This window comes from Nannospalax galili, unplaced genomic scaffold (genome assembly GCF_000622305.1).
Source record: "Nannospalax galili isolate Female #2095 unplaced genomic scaffold, S.galili_v1.0 scaffold796, whole genome shotgun sequence".
Lineage (NCBI taxonomy): Eukaryota > Metazoa > Chordata > Mammalia > Rodentia > Spalacidae > Nannospalax > Nannospalax galili.
In genome coordinates this window covers 358,706-376,517 of record NW_008337084.1, presented here as the reverse complement: position 1 = coordinate 376,517, position 17,812 = coordinate 358,706, and the positions used below count along the sequence as shown (strand labels likewise).

Genomic DNA, 17,812 nt, shown 5'->3' with positions numbered 1-17,812 from the left:
CTGAAGGAAACATGGAAGCTGCTTCAGGATGCTGGAGTGGGCAAGGCCTTTTGGATGAGACTTCAGAGCATAGGAAACCGAAACAAAGAAAGCCAATGGGATTTCCTCCAGCTCAGAAGCTTCTGTACAGGTGAGGGAGCAACCAACAAAATGAAGAGACAAATTACAGACTGGGTGAAAATATTTACAAACTATTTATTTGGCAATGTGGCTAATTTCCAGAATATAATAAGGGGTTCAGCATTTAAATAGCAAAGAAAGAAATGCGAAACAGCCCAATTAGAAATGTCTCTGAAAGACACAAAAATGGCCAATGTGTATATGCAAAAACTTCTCACCATTGCTAACCATTAGGGAAGTAAAAATCCAAACCTTGTAAGATGTCATCTTATTCTAACTGAATTGCTATTATTAAGAAGACAAGAGATAAAAACGCTGACAAGAATGTACAGCAAAGAAGACTGACCCTTGAGAACTGCTGGGAGTCTAAATCAGCATAGTTATTATGGGTAACAGGAAACCGGCTCCTCAAAATATTTAAAATAATACTAACACATGATCCAGCAATCTCACTCCTGGGTACATACTCAAAAGAAATGAAACCAGTATGTTAAAAAGACATCCCCATTCCCATTTTGATTTCAGGACTATTCATAATAGTCAAGACATAGAACCTGGGTGTGGTGGTACATACCTGTAATCTCCGTACAGACGAGAAAAAGGCAGGAGTTCTTGTGAGTTCCTGGTCAGCCTTAATGACATAACAACAACCTGTCTCAACACAACAACAAAATATCAACAACTAAACACCTAAATGTCAATGAACTGATAAATGAAATACTGCTTGGCCGTAAGAATAGATTTCTTCTATTGCAACAGTGTATGAAACTGGGGGTTATTATGACAAGTGAAATAGGCTGGGCTTGGAGAGACAGATGCTTCAGGTTGAATCTAAAGGTGCTGATTTCAGAGCAGGTGAAGGTAGAATAGAGAATAATAGAGAATAATGGAGATGAGGCATAAGGAGCAGGAAGAGGTGAGGGAAGGTTGGTCAGTAGAGAGCAAGTTACAATTACAAGCTCTGTTGTATTGTATAACTGGGTAACTAGAAGTTCTCCAAATTCTGTTACTTTGGGCCTTGAAGAAAGCTTCATTTCATAAGCATTATTGGTCAACTTATTGGCCACCACTGATCAATTTCATCTTCAGTCCTCTTTACCTCCTCAAAGTTGGGGATGGGGCTGACGGTCCTAGCCCGGTCATCATTCCCTGTTCTTTCCTTTGTTGAATCTTCATTCTAAAGCTAACTGGAGGCTGTCAGCCTTAGGTCAATGCATCAACACACAAAAGCATGGCATTTCTCTGAAGAATTCATGGTCTTTAGGATCTATTTTCACACTCTCAATAATCCTTTATGAACAAGCCTTCCTTCCATTACTGGATGCAGTCAAATTCACTCCCAGAGTACAGTGTCTACGCTTGCACAAGGCCCTTGAAATCTTCTTATGGTTGACACGCATCTGGTTCAGGCCTTTATCATGAGAGTCATGTTATTCTATTCAGTCTTCAGTGGGTCCCCTGATCAGTTCCAATATCATCCTTCGTATTTCTCTAGCTGATTTTATTATTTGTATACACAACCTATTTTGTTTGCTGCTTACTTTTTATTGCATGTCTGGTAGCCCAAGGTGGCCCTGGCCAGTGTTGTGCCTCTAGCACTCATGGAAAAGCGGTTCCCACACAAGATGACCAGTAAACATTCATACGAGTAAACTAATTGAAGCTCTGCATTTGTATGAACGAGACTTAAACATAGTGGTCGAATTATATTTATGATGTCAATTGTAACACAGGCATAGGATGAAACAAGTGAAAACGATGTTTCCAGAGTCATCTAAGGCGGGATTTAAGATGAAAACATTTTATTAGTTTTATTTTTTTAAGATTTGAGATCTCAAACTTTCTACTCTCAATAGAGATTTTAAATTAACTCCCACTTCCCTAGTCCCTGCCATTATTAGCACTAAAGAGCATTAGGTGGAGAATCAGTGGTCTTAATTCGGTTTGCAGTAAATCCCAACAATTAACCATTCGATGAAATGGCGAATCTATGTGTAGTCACTGCTCTTACCAATAATACATTTCACTTTTAATCTTCTCAGAAAATGGAGTCAGCTCTGTCCTTGCTCTGAGGGGTCATCCAGAGACTGGATTATAAAGGGCCAGCTCCTGCTATGAATAACCACAACAGTTGGGCGTATCCTACTTCTCTGTGGCAGGGCAGGCAATCAAGTGGCTCCCATTACATCTCTCATATGCAGGTGATGAAAAATGAACAGAAATAAACATATTTCCGCCAGAGCACAAAGTTCCAAATTTTTCACTGAGCAGTTTGCTTAAGGGGCTGAGTCATAAAGCTCTTAAAGTTCTCTTGATCATTTTCCCGCATGGTAACAGATGAGAGAAAGACAAGGAGCTCTAGATCAAAACGCAGGAGCAAATAACTCTAATGAAAAGAACAGCAGGCATGGAAAATGACTGGAACAAGTGTTTGAAGTCCTCCTGCATGTCCAGATCTGGAGAGAAAATAGAAGAGGGCAGATGTTACTTCCCTGCAAGGATTAGGCTTATATCCTAGAGTGGCGAACACCCATTCTTGAAACTTAACAAAAGTAACTTGCTAAATGGCTAGCATGCCCCAAATAATTATCAATAATTTCGTGCCTTTTCTGTTCACCCATTCCAGAGTCTCTTACAGAATCTGTGTTTTTCTACAGGGATCTTCTGAGACAAGAATCGCTTTCAGATTGTGTCTGTCTCCCACAGGTGACTGTTTCTGCACAGTGCCCTGACTGTGCGCATGCCTGCTTGTCTTCTCCTAAGCTGGTAAGTCTTCCCTGGGAGGAGGGAGCAGTGGCCTGCTCCTCTCTCACCTACCTGTCATCCACACTTCATCCTCAGCTTTTGCATTCATGAAATCATACAATTTGCTCTATGGATGATGCAATTGTACCTGTAAGTTTTAGTCAATTTTCATACTTAAAGTACCACAACAAATGATCAACTGTGTATTAGGTAGAATTTCAAAAATATCAAATCGATTTTTTCCAATTAATAAATTTTTGCCATCTGTTAATTAAAAAGGAAGATAATGCATTAAAATATAGCCACAGTTCCTGTCCTTCAATACTGTAGCCTGTCATAAACTTTATCATTAACTACATTTCTTTTTTTTAAATTTATTCTTTTAATTTTATGTGTATGAGTGCATACATGTGAGTGCACCCGTGTAGTGCAATGCTGAGGAGGGTGGAAGAGGGCTTCAGATTCTCCTGGAACTGGATTTAAGGATGGTTCGTAGCCACCATATGGATGGTGGGAATCGAACCTAGGCCCTCTGCAAGAGCAGTCAGTGCTCTTAACTGCTGAGACATCTACACAGCCCCATCATTCACTACATTTGTATAAAAATGTTATGTTTTCTTAGACTAATGCTCATCCCAAAGTTACTTTTTCTGATGTAGAAATTATACCATATTCATCAATGACCTACAAATTCTGTGACAATGCTTTGAAAAAAATATATATATGTGTGTGTGCATGTGTATATAATGGTTATGTTGGCTTTAAAAATAGTATTTACCCTTAATATCCTCATAAACATAATTTCCATTATTCCTTTGATGTTGTCACATTGATTAGTTTCATCTCAAAATGCATATGCAGACAAATTTTAAGGAAAATTTCTGACAAAAGTTTAAGGAAAATACTTGAGCGAAACCTATTAGAGCCTTTTAGTTACATTCACTGTTATGTGTGTTTTAAATTAGAATCAATGACCAACATTTAATTTTAGCAGAGAATACTTCAGCCAAATTTGTGAAGTATTAACTTCCCAAGAAACAAAAATGTAAATCCAATTACTTACAAATATTATGAAAGCCATTACAGTAATATGCAATGTTAACTTAAAGTTCAGTTTCTATAAATAACCGTCATTGAACATTGATTATTAAATGTTTACAGGCCTTTACAATGCAGTGACAATATTTAAGTGTAGAATTATAAAAGTATAATGATTTTAAGCAATTTTGATGAATTTACATATTGATATCTTTAATACTGAATAGTCTAGTCCAATTGCTTAATTAGGATTTATATTTTTTAATCAATTTTGATGAGACAGTTCACTGGGTTTTCTAAAAGATTTTCATATTCCACAAGTGGAGTAACATGGGGCAGACTTTTCCTGGGTTTGTAAGTGAACAAGAAGTCAACAACAATATTTGTATGTTACAGAGCAGGCAAAGCAGAGCTCTGGTGTTTTTTGTGGAGAGAAACAAGTGAATGGCACTAGAATTTAAAAATCTCTCTGGTGTTTTGAAGGAGAAACATACTCATTTATGGAACAGCAGCAGGATCCCACCTCTGGGTTCAGTAGGAGACCCTGACTTAAAGAAATAGGTAGAAAGTGGTAGAGCTGGGCTCCTGAAGTCTTCTCCTGGCCTCCACACAGGCTGGTGTGTACACAACAGCACACACATATATGAGTATACACCACATTCATACAACATACACACATAGACACACAGAAAAAAAGAAAAAGAGAGATTTCATGACTAACAGGCTTGATCTATACCACATGTTGAATGCAGATCATCAAAATGAAGTTATCAAATGTGAATCTGTAAAAGAGAATCATGTAAGGGATGGTTCAGTTACTAAAAGCACTTACCATTCTTGCAGAGAACCCATGTTCAGTTCCTAGCACCAACATGATGGTTCACAACTGCCTGTAATGCCATTTCCACGGGATCTGGGGCTTCTGTACACACGTGGTACACATAAACACCTACAGGCACACATACATAATAAATACAGAATATATATATATAAATAGTCTTAAAAATCATGTAGCATCAGAAATCATAACTTTATTTTTTTCTCAGATTTTAGAATGAAAACTAATTGACTGCTTAAACCCAGATCGGTAACAACACATTGTAAGGTTTAAAAAAATTGGTAGAAGTAGATCTATGACCAAAATGGCACAAAGACAATGGGATAAGAAAATTAAAATACATGCCCTCTAAATCTACTTACAAAAGTAGATGAAAGATAAATATACTGAATAGATTGTACCATGGGAAACATAAAATAATTGAGAAGCTGTAACATAGATTAAAATATATTCCAGAACAAAGACTATTAGGATTATGGAACAGATTTCAAAATGAAAAGGGAGATAATTCATAAAAATCAACAATTTTAAATGTGTATGTGCCTAATATGCTTTTAAAATACAGAAAACAAATCTTCATAGTTGTTAAAGAAACTCAGTTAACTAACAATTAAAATTGGTTATCTCAGTTAATTAACAATTAAAATTGGTTATCGTGTTTCATTTTTTTGAGACAAGATCTCACTACAGTCCAAGTTGCCATGAAATTCCCCAAGATCACCTGGTGGTGAACACACAGTGCTTCTGCCATAGTCTTCTAAGTGTTGGAATTAGAAGGGAGCATCACCAATCCTGCACTTATAGTTGAGTATTTTAACACTCTTTTATCCATATATATTAGTCACTTTTCTGTTGCTGTGATAGAAACACCAATCAAAGCAACTTATAGAAGGAAGAGTTTATTTGAGCTTATGGTTCCAGGGGAATTACAGTCTGTCATGGTGGGAAGCATGATGGCTGCAGGTGTCTGGAGCAGGAACAGCAGAAGCTAAGCTCTCACATCATCAAGCAGGCACAGGAAGCATGAGAGCTACTGAAGATCTGGAAAGGCTTAAGAACTCTCTAAGCCCACCCCCAGTGACATGCTTCCTCCAGGATGGCCACCCCTTCTAAGACCTCCCAAACCAGTGCCACCAACAGGGGAAAAAGTGCTCAAATACTTGGAGCCTATGGGGAACATTCTCATTCAAACCACCACACTGTATTTGATATAAATGATAAAATACAGGAAAGTTAGGAAAGACTTAAATCACGCTACCAGGAAACTCCATCTAGTTGATATTTACAAAACACTCCAATAACAACAGAAAATAAACATATAAACACTCACAGGTAGACCATATTTTGAGCCATAAAGTTAGTCTAAACTAATTAAAAATATGAAGCAAAGATATGTATTGTGACCACAGCACAATTAATGGAAATTGATAACATGTATGTGCAAAATTCCCAACTATTAGCAAACTAAAGAAATTTCTAAATAACCCAATATCAAAGATGAAATTCTAGGAGAATTCAGAAATTTTCAACTAACCAAAAAATGAAACAAAATATTATGTGTATTGCTGCTAAATAAATGTTTGGTGTAAAATTTATAGCTCTAAAAACATATCAGAGAAAAAATTCTACAAAAAAAATAGGATTCAACCTTAAGAGTCTAGAAAAGAATCACATTGAACCCACAAAAAGTAAATGGAAAGGATTATTAATGGCAAAACAGAAGCCATTGGACTAGAAAGCAGGAAGTAAAGGAAATTAGTGAGCCCCCATTGAAGAGACACTTGTGCATCCATGTTTGTTTCTGCTCTTTTCACAATAGCTAGGAGATGGAAGCAACCTAGGTGGCCCTCAGCTGACAAGTGAATACTGAAAATGTGGTTCATTTATACGATGGAGTTCTACTCAGAATAAAGAAAGATGAAATCCTGAAATTTTCAGTAAATGGATGGAACTAAGTGAAGTAACACAGACTCAGAAAACAAACAACATATGTTCTCTCTCAGATGTGGATCCTAGCACCAAATCCTGACAAGTGAGTATGTATCCAGATATAACTACAGGAACCAGAATAATAAAAAGGAACCAGGGAGGTAAAGTGAAAGAACGAACCTGAGAGAAAAGAACAGTAGGAAACAGGTGTTACTAGGGGAGAAATAGATAAAAATGGGGTCATTTAAATGGGAGGGGCAAGGGAAGGTTATACAAGGAAGCTTGGGGATCAAGTGAAAGAAGGAGCTCGAGAAGTGGGACCATAGGAGATCAGTATTATCAAGGAAGAAATGCAGAAAATGGAAAATGGTCACACTTAAAATGGGGAAGACATGGCAGAAGGGGTAGACAGTGAGAGGGAGAGGAGAGATTAAACAATGTCTAGCGAGTTTAAAAAACCCAGAGGGAACCATATCAGTCAAACAACCTACTGACAAATCACACATACAATATCTCTACATGAGTCTGTGTGTATAGCTAAAGGCTACATAACAAACAGTGCCAAACAACTGATACCTTCCTTTGAGTTGTTGGTCAGGGTGTTCCAAGAGAGTCCCAAAATTACTCAGGCTATTTCCACAGCCTTTGATGGCCTCCCAGAACTTGAAGGTAAGACCCTACTGCCAAAACAGATCATACTCCAGACACGTGATTTGGAGCGCTAGAGCTGCAATTGACCTGAAGTCACTTCCCCTGAAAGCTAACTCTTCAGAGAGTGCTACTAAAGTGCCAGTAGGAAACATCAATGGATGGTCTAACACCAGCTTCAAGACCAAATAACCACATCAGTGGCCAGCAGAGCATACATCATTGGTGCAGTAGTGGCACTTTTATATTGGGGGTGATCAACAGCTACTTAATTGGACTAAATGCCCACTCAGTGGGAGGAGACTCAAGTATGGTACTGTAAACACAGCCAAATACACATGGCTGGAGTGATCATAGATCTTAGAGAAAGCCCCAAGACTCACATCCCTAGACTAATGTGATTTCTTACTATATGCAAAATATGTATCCTTATATTTACAAACAACTGTCCCAGTCACCACTCATCAAAAAACTCATTTTGCACCAATCAGAGGCTATTATCAAGCACCAAAACTGATCATACACAGATATTGTCTATGAATTGCCCAGGCCTAAGTGACACATCTACAATGCAGCCTGTACACCTAAGGCTCATGGAACATAGAACAGGGGTAATGAAGAGGACACTAATGAATCTCTCAGTTCTCAATAATATTTCCTCATGCAGTGGAGGCCCAGGAACACAAAAGTTCACAAATGGCCAAATCATAGAGATCAAGAGTCTGCTGAATGCTGGTCCTTGGACAGGATTCCTTTATTAAACTTCCCCCACCCAAGGCTCAGGGATTATCAGGGAGAATGGGGCGTAAAGATTGTAGGAGCCAGGGAGGAGGTACATGACCATATGGGAACAGAGTCCTATAAGCTCCTGGGACCCTGCTCATATGATTCTATGGCAATGGTGTCAGCATGCAAACTCAAGCAGAAAAACCCAGCATAGAACTAGGAAAATGAACAGCAGACCCCAATCTTATCTGAAGAAATAGTGGCAACTGATTGCTGCTAGATGAAGAAGGGCTGATCCTTAAAACAAGGGACTCTAGATCGGCTGACTAGACCTCAGTGGATGGACTTGCACTGGGGAATGGCTGGGGCCACTGACAACACAGTGGGCCTTAACAGGGATGACTGAGTATATGGACCCCAGTGGGGGGGTGCTATGTATGGGTGCCAGTGTGTACAGGGGTATAAAGATGATTAAGATTGTTTGAGATGTTCTGTATGAAATACACAAAAAGTCAATAAAAGGAAATTAAAAAAGAAAAGACAATTAGTGAGTCCAAAGGTTGCTTTTGCATCAATTTAAGGTGACGGCCTGAAGTACAACTGTAGTGAAATATTAGATCGTTTGGAATAAGCTATTGATTAGCAAAGAAAAGAGACACGTGTCTTTTTCTGCCTTTGGTTTCCCAAGGAGCATTGCTACCTGTTGGAATACTGTGAAAATAGATGAAGCTCATTCATGTAAATATCATCTCCAGGTAATTTTTGTACATCCCTCTTAAAAGAAGCTTCAAAACATCACTTACAGGACTGCAAATCAAAGGCTTCAAACATTGGTGGTCATGAAATAGCATTCTGTCAAATAGATGGTAGCTAGTTATCAATCTAAGCTTAGAGGTTAGACTGACTAAACTTTAAAGTCTGACTGGACGGCCCATATATTAACACCTCTACCTTTACAATTTGAGAACGTCACATATTTGTAAATCGCCAAGTAGACCGATATATGACGTAAAGATCTGAGTATTTAGAGAACACAGGTACATGAAGCTTCAGGCACAAAACAGAAATGAGCTCCATAGAACAGACAAGGTCTGTCCAACGGAAGGTTTCCACCCAGGTTCCCATGCATGCTCACTGTGCCAGTGACTGAGGTGCCCTGCCAGCAGGAAGTGCTCAGTTCTGATTGGTTGGTATTTCAGTTTGAAAGTAAGGTTACAGCTCTGGTCAGTTTTGGGCAGCAAAATGTTACAGCTTGGGAGTCTGTTTATCTTGGCAACTGACATCAGAACTGCCTGGTCAAGGTCCATAAGAATCAGTTTGTCCTTCTGAAAACATTTCAAAGTAATGTGATAGGCCTCCAAATTTTCAAATAATGCATAGTAATCACTCTAGTAGAATATACAATTAGGTAGAAGAGGATACCAAATTAGAAGTACACTTTGAAGGATAAAGCTATATAAAAGTTACATAGTTATGACTAGATTTTGATGCTAGCTACAAACTAAAAGTTTCATGCATCATCATCACTATTATTATAAGTATTATTATGCTTTAAAGCAGGGTGTGAAGGTCACTAACACTCATGAAGCTGAGGCCGGAGGATCAGAAGTTCCAGTTCAACTCAATTATATTGCAAGTTCCAGGCCAGCTTGGACCACTTCAAACCCTGTGTTATACTAACCAAAAATAATAAAAGAAAAAAAAAACCTTTGAATTATATGGCTTAAGCATGTATTTAATATATGGACCAATTTCTTTCCATTTTCTTTAAGAAGTCCTTCACTGTTTCCTAAGAACTCTTCTTTGTGTACCTCACAAATGTTCTCCTTTGTTTAACAGGGATATTTTAAGAACTTTATAAAATGTTTAACTATGTACTTGGCTTTTGGAATAATTACTGAACACTACTTTCTATTCAGCAGAAATTATTTTTCTAAAATTTAAGCTGTTTATATTGGCACCTGTATTTCTGCAATTTATTTCTTAAATATTTTTTACATTTTAATCATGAATTGAATCTTTTGGTTTCTAATATATATTTCAGCCAAGGCTATAGAAATGAAGGAATATGTTGACTTTTATAGATTTGCCCAGAACACGGCCATATTAAAAGTCTGCCCGTGGTCTACAAAGCCTACCTTGGAGACAACATTCTGCTCTGCCTTCATGTTTTATTTTTTAAATAAATTGCTGTAGCTACTTTCCAACATGCAGTTGTATCATCTGTGAATCAAGATAAGATTGTTTTTAATTTCCCAAAGTTGGTGTTCTAAGCTTTCCTGGTATAAGGCATTATGAACAGTGGACATAAATTTCTTAAAATGCCATTATAGTACTGAATGCTGAATGTTTGACTTCACAGAGAATTTTTTATTAAGGAGTATTTATATTCTCATTATTTTAAAAAATTTTGAATATGTTTTAAAGTTATAATCAGATATATATTCTCAATATTGTAGTGTGTTCAATAATTATGTTAAGAGCTGTCATAGCATTTTAACATTCTTAGATGTTCAGGTCACCTAAGACAGCATCGTATTTTTTTCAAAGAATTTGATAATAAATAAATTGGCCACGGAAAAGAAAATAGCCTCAAAATAATATTCCCATCACTCTTATTTTAAGCAGGATTTCTCATTAGTGCCAGTGCTCAATGCTGGATTCGGCTCAGTCACATGTATATATACAGGTACATACACATACAGATATAGAAAAATGACACTGGTTTGGCATGAAGTGATAAAATATTCACTGTGAGATTAAAGAGAAAGTATGGATAAATTAATGGAAACATTGAAGAGACAGAATTCATTAACATTTGATTTAAACACCTTAAAGCATAATTTGTAAGTTTTTATTTAGTAAATTTTAATAATGCTTTCTCGGTGCAAGAAAAAAGGGCCTAAACAGAGAAAACAAACAAAAAGAATTCCCATGAAATACTCCATTATAACACTATCACTACAAATTTGTCTTTGCATATTTTCCAAATTTTTCTCTGTTCAGGACAGATATAGTGAGTTAAACATTCTTATGAAGTTGAAATTGATGTCATATATAAGCTATGGTACATGAATAACTTTCTATGGCAGTGAGTACTCTGTCCTTGCTCATTGTCCACAACTGTATGCAAATAAACTCCTTTATTCTATTTTACTATCTGGTCAGTGCCCTACTAGTGGGCATTTATAGTGTTTCTAATTTTTCATTATTATATATAGTTCAAAGCAAAAATATTTTAAAAGTTACTTATAAATAAGAGTGAAACATATTTTGAAATGAAACAAATGAAACCTCCCAATGTTTAAAAATGGCAGAATATTGGGGTGAGCTCGGGAGCCCAAGCTTTGAATTGCAGCACTTGGGAGGTAGAGGCAGGCAGATCTCTAGGAGTTCCAGGCCAGCCAGATCTACATAGTGAGACCATGTCTGGAAAAAAAGCAGGATAAAGATTCAAAATAATTTTTAAAAATTTCTCAGGGTGTCAGTTATCAATACCAGCTGCCAGAAACCACCCATTTTCAAACAACTAGTCATCAAAACTAAATAAATTTGCACAAATTGTTTCTCATTCTTAAAAATTGAATATGGACTAGAGGTATAGGTCAGGAGAAGAGTGCCTGTATTTATAAGGCCCTGGGGTTTGATCCCTAGTACTTAAAAAAAAAAAGAAAAGAAAAAGAAAAAACCTGAATATGTTTTTATCTTGAGTTCTCTGTTTCAGTGCTAACTTTATTAGACTTATATGGATATGTCTGTGTGATCTCTTTATCACGTTTAAGGTTCATGTACTATTTTGCCCACTTAATAAATCATAAAGTTTCTTATATTTCTGTCTATGACTTGAAATAAAGTATCTAGCATGGAAACAATGTAGTCTATAATATTTGTAATAATTGAATAGTAAATCTCTCATTTTTTGGGTGATTTTTAAATAATGTATTCCAGTTTCTGCTATGATATTACTGGTCTGTGTAGGTTTTTATACTAGTATCAACTTTTGTATTTATCTTGCAGAAATTCAAGTACCCAGATAATTAGAAAATATGACTAGTATATCTAAAACTCATATTCCCTTCTTATTTTAATTTTAATGTCTCTTTTTCTATGGTTAGATTTGTTAACAATTAAAATTTATGTTTATTGATTTACCAGCAAAATTAGCTTTTAGATTTCTCGTCGATCTACTCATTTTCCACTGTCAATATTCTATTTTTACATAAGCATTGGTATTTCTAGAAACTGGTGCTCACCCATTACAGACTGCTGAAACATTTGATTATCCTTCAGTGGTCAACCCAGAGTTTCTAATTCTTGTTTGTGTTTGGAAACAGGTTCTTAGTCTGTAACTGGCCTTGACTTTACACCAGTCCTCCTGCCTCAGCCTCCCAAGTGCTGGAATCACAATTCTGGGCTCAATTTCTTCTTTTCTTTCCCTTCCCGTCTTCTCCCTTCCCTACCCTCCTCTCTCTTCTTTCTCCTCTCCTTTCCCTTTCTACTTCTACCTTTTTTCTTTGATTTTGCATCCCATGGAGTTTAGTTACATTTGCTTGTCAGAGTGAGGGCAAGCAATCATAGACATACCTTTTGAAAAGTCCTTCCGTATTCTTTCATGTGAACGTATATGTAGTTTTCTACCCTTGTGAATTTCTAAATGTTCTGTGACACGATCTGACATAATTGCTATTGTGAGAAGTGTGCCCGTGAGTTTATATTTTATATGTTAAGAATTTCCTCTTACTGAGTTTGAATAATCCACACAGTTTGAGTGTTTCGAGTCTAGTTTCCATTCGAGCCTCCTTCGATATCTGTATTTTGACTGAATTCTTGGCAACTGGAACAGTGGGGGAGGAGAAAGTGCTTTCTAAATACCTACCAAAGCAAGGTTTTAATATTTATCTCGCACCATCCTCATAACAGCCCAGCACAAAAGTTTCTCCCCACCCCACTGAGCAAACATACTTAAAGAAAAAGACATACTCAGATCACATCTTTAGTGTGGGTGCTGGAACTCAAAATAGGTTGCGTGTGCCACTGAAGCCCACTGCCCTTTGCCCGAAGTACACTGAGTTTCAGGGAGATGCCCCTATCAGTTGTGTGATATAGATCTAATTGTTGTGTGTTTACTGTATTATTCATTTCTTTGCTGTTCGTGTTCAATTTTTAATGGCGTTTAGCTGGGATAAGTGGAGCCGTAATTTAATAGTGGATTTTTAGAAATGTATTCCGCAGGCAATCACTCTTACCTTGCTCAGCTTCAGCTAAGAACTCCTCCTGGCTGTCAGCTGCTAAGCTTTTATTAGAGTTTCAGACTTGTGTTTCATAAATATGATAAATACATTTTATTTATTTTTCTTGCTTGCTTGTTTTTGTTTAGGGTGCTGGAAATTGAACCATGGCCTCCCTTTTTCTAAGCCTCACAAACTTACCTTTAAAAACTCAGATGAAGTGTTCTACCATATTGCCTTGATTTTTAAGGATGCTTACTTACTGCAGGATATTTATAGAAAAATGAAAACCATGAAGAATATAATACAAATTATCTCTGATTCTACAAGTTGAGAAAACCATCAATATTTTAATGTTTTGTGCTGTCTAATTTCTTTGCTTTTATAGATGCTTGTACACATTTTTTTTTTCTTTTTTTTGGCCTTTTTGAGACAGGGTCTCCCTGTAGGCCAGCTGTCCTGGAACTCACTATATAGACCAGGCTGGCCTTGAACTCAGAGATCTTCCTGCCTCTGCTTCCCAAGTGCTGGGATTAAAGGTGTGTGCCACCATGCCTGGCCACATATTCTTTTGTAATATTTTATTTATTATTTTTATTTTATGTGTATGAGTGTATTGCCTGCATGTATATGGGGGCATCTGTGTTGAGCAATGCCACAGAAGTCAGAAGAGGGCTTCGGATTCTCCTGGAACTAGAGTTAAGGATGGTTCATAGCTGCCATGTGGGTGCTGGGAATCGAACCCAGGTTCTCTGCAAGAGCAGTCAGTGCTCTTAACCACTGAGCCATCTCTCTAGCCCAGTACAGATATTATTTATCAGTTTTATTATACCAGTTTGAGTCTCACATTTTTTTTCACTTAAAAAGATAATGTAAACATTTCCATACCATCATTCGAGAAAGTATTTCATCATTGGCCTTACTGAATTGTGTTGCATATATGTATTATAGTGTAACAATTACTTATTGTTGGTCACTGAAATCTATAATTATACATAACTTTTATACAAGTCAAATAATAGATATTGGTATATATTTTGCTTAACTTTATTTTTTATTTTTTAATTTTAATTTTTTTTTTTTTTTTTTTGAGACAGGGTCTCCCTGTAATCCAAGCTGGCCTGGAACTCACTATGTAGACTAGGCTGGCCTTGATCTCACAGAGATCTACCTGCCTCTGTCGCCCAAGTGCTGGGATTAAAGGCATGTGTCACCACACCCAGCATGGTATATATTTTAAATTGCATTTACAATATTACAAATGAAATTACTTTTTAATAAAATTTCCTCATTCAGTGAACAGCCAAGAAATAAGAATGTACAATATGCATCAGATCTTTGATGGTATCATGGTGGACAGATCTGTTGATGGCACACTCCATTTTAGGCTGCGTTTCATCGTGAACTAGTTCCACAGCAATATTCTAATCCTTCCTCCATAGAACTTGCTCTTTAATTAGTCTCTCAGGTAGTTTAAGGCTGCCTTAATGACAGTAGATATGAAAACTGACTTCTTCTCTCTAGCCACCTCTTAAGGTCAGGTGGACTTGCAGAGCACATTTGAAATGGGATGAAATGCTATAGTATCAATCTTGGTGCGACTACTCATTACTGATACTTCGGTTCTTTCCTTCCCGGGAATTTCATCTTACACTTTCTTGCATTTGTTATCTGAATATTTGTGCTATTCTGTAAAAGGTTTGTGAAATACAGGGAACATTTACTTCCCATTTGACTATTTTATAATAGCATCTAAATAGGAAAGTTGTGAGAAAATGTTCACATATAATGTGAAGCTATTGAATTTTTTCATAAAAGGCGAGAAAAAGCAAAAAAAAAAAAAAATCTCATTTCACCTAATGTATTTCACAGATTGCCATAACTTAGGACTCTTTATCATTGGAAAGAAAATACTGCCTTCTCTCAATAGGAAACAAACATATTTGCATCATAAGAGGCTGGAGAAACTGTAAATAGAAGCCTAACTCTGGTTTGTTATTATGCAGACTGAGCTGAGTGTCACAACCTTCAGAGACTTTGGGGAATATTATCACACAAAAGGTGAGAATCTAATCATTTATTCATTAGAATCTATGATTTACTTCCCACACATAAATAAGAGCACTTTTAAAAATGCCCAGACCTCCATGACATCATCTAGCCCCATGGCCCTTTCAGAACGCTTGTTCATAGCTCAGCATTTCCAGAACTGAGAATCCATACGCTTCAGTCAACTTGGCCTTTTCTTGATCTGTTCATCTTTTCACTGCAACTTTCCTATCAGAAATTCATCTGTTTCTCTTCTATCACATTCTTTTCTAGGGAAATCATTCTTTTTCTAAAACAAAAAAAATTTTGGTCAGCTTTTTACATGTACACAACAAATTTTGATTATAATCACTCCCATTACCTTGTCTCATCCCCCCTCTCCTGTTGATTCCCCTTTTCCACCTAAACAGGCTCCTTTCACTTGTTTTTATTTTATGCAGGTCTTATGCAAGTAGACACAGCTGCTGTTTGTTTATTAGTACAGTGGCCATGTCATATCCAGAAGACAGCACTTTATATCCCTCTACTATTTATTTATTTATTTATTTATTATTTATTTATTTTTTATGTGTATGTGTGTGTTGCCTGAATGCACATGAGCACACCAGTGTTGGGCAATGCCCTTGGAGGTCAGAAGAGGGCATCAGATCCCCTAGAACTGGATGTATGGACAGTTGTTAGCCACCGTGTGGGTGCTGGGATTCTAACCTGGTCTCTTGCAAGAACAGCTAGTGTTCTTAACTGCTGAGCTCTCCAGTCCCACATCCCTCCTTCTTATACTTTATTTCTCACAAATCTTTCCCTCCTCCCTTCTGTAATGTTCCCTGGGCCTTGGAGGGGGTGTCATAGATGTTGGCTTTAGGGCTGAGGGACTCATCAATCACATATTCTCAGCATTCTGACCAGTTATGAGTCCCTGAGTTAACTGTCAGCATCTACAAAAAGAAACTTCTTTAATGGAGCCTGAGAGCAGCACTGGTCTATGGGCATGTACATATTCAGAAGGTAGTTTGACTACATATAGCAAAACACCAGTGGTAAATTTCTTCCTAGAGCCTGTGACCTCCCCAGCCTTAAGCTTTTGACCAGATTTATAGTACCAGGCATGTATTCCTGGCTTTGGAAGGGGCCTCAATCCAACCGGAAAGGTTGGCTCTCCTCTCAACAATCATGTTCTCATACATCAGCAGGCACATCTTGCCTGGCAGATAAATAAAAAACCATCTTTATTGTGCCATCTAATGCTGCTTCAGAATTTTCCGTGTTCATTGTCACTTTCCTAGGTTATCTTATTAAGATTTGAATATGAACTGTCTTTCAGAAAGGCCCATGTACTTATAGCCTGGTCTCCAACTGGTGTGGCTCTTCGGAGGACCCTGGAAACTTTAAGCTTCGCTGGAGGAAGCAGGTCACTGAAGGCATGCCCTTGTGGGATGAATTTTGTTGTAGCGCCTCTTTCTCCTCCCTCTCTCCTCCCTCTCTCTTCTCTCTCTCTCTCTCTCTCTCTCTCTCTCTCTCTCTCTCTCTCTCTCAGCTTCCTTTTGGCAGTGAGGAGAGCAGCTCCTGTCACATGCTTCCACTCCCCCAATGTTAAGTCCTATCACAGGCCCAGATTCAAAGCAGTCAATGACTCTGGAATGAAACCTATGCAACCAAGAATCAAAATAACCCTTCATCTTTGAAACTGATCTGTCGCGTCTACAAAACAACAAGGCACTTTGAGAAACTACCCAAGGGTCAGTGCTTACTGTCCCATGGCCTCTGAATCACATCTCTCCCACTCAAATTGTTGATGCAAGACAGGGTACCTAGTGAACCTGGGATTTCAGACAAACTTTTAGAAAGTAATTTTATGTCCAAAATGTTGAAAGAGATAGATTTCCACTGAAAATTACCACTTACCTGAAATTCAAAGAGGGTGGGCATCCTGCACTTCTGCTCTAAGCCCTGCTCCTAATTCCACCTCCGGCTTTCCTTTGCCACTCTGTGCGTTCTTCACCTCTGATAGCTGTATGTAGAGGTGCCTAGGATTCTGCTCTCCTCATGCCAGGGATAAGACTGGCCTCCTTCTCTGCTTTCTGTCAACATTTCCCCTCCTATTTTCCCAGGCATTATCTAACTAAGATGATGCCTCAGTCCCTTGATTACTGTATTTCTGTAGATCAATGTCTTTGCTTATACCCTGGATTTCTTCTGGTTAAAATCCAACCTCTCTTTTAATGTTTAACTCAGCTGTGCCCCAGCAGATCACGTATATTCCAGTCATCATGACCACTTCCCTCTTTAGAACACTGTCTCTATTGTATGATTCCATTAGTCTCTAAGTTATTTCTCTGGGGTCTAGAACTGTATTCTCAGTATCTTGCACATTTCCTGGTGCACACAGTGGCTGCCCAGACTTTCTGAATGACTTTATGCCTATAACCCATCTTTACAATAAGCCTTCTCTGGTTCCTCATCTGATCATTGTGTCTTCCTTACCCTGGGCTAT

General features: G+C 37.6%; 1 long non-coding RNA gene across 2 annotated transcripts; it reads right to left on the bottom strand.

Moving 5' to 3' along the window:
* Positions 1-271: 271 nt before the first annotated feature.
* Positions 272-17,451, bottom strand: LOC115070194. Of its 2 annotated transcripts, XR_003849394.1 has the most exons (4): positions 17,224-17,451; positions 4,736-4,852; positions 2,132-2,576; positions 272-1,894 (listed from the first exon to the last, which is right to left on the bottom strand). It is a non-coding gene; the product is annotated as an uncharacterized LOC115070194 (long non-coding RNA). The 2 variants fall into 2 exon arrangements; XR_003849393.1 differs by lacking the exon at positions 272-1,894 and having other exon boundaries at positions 1,906-2,576.
* Between the last annotated feature and the right edge of the window lie 361 nt (positions 17,452-17,812).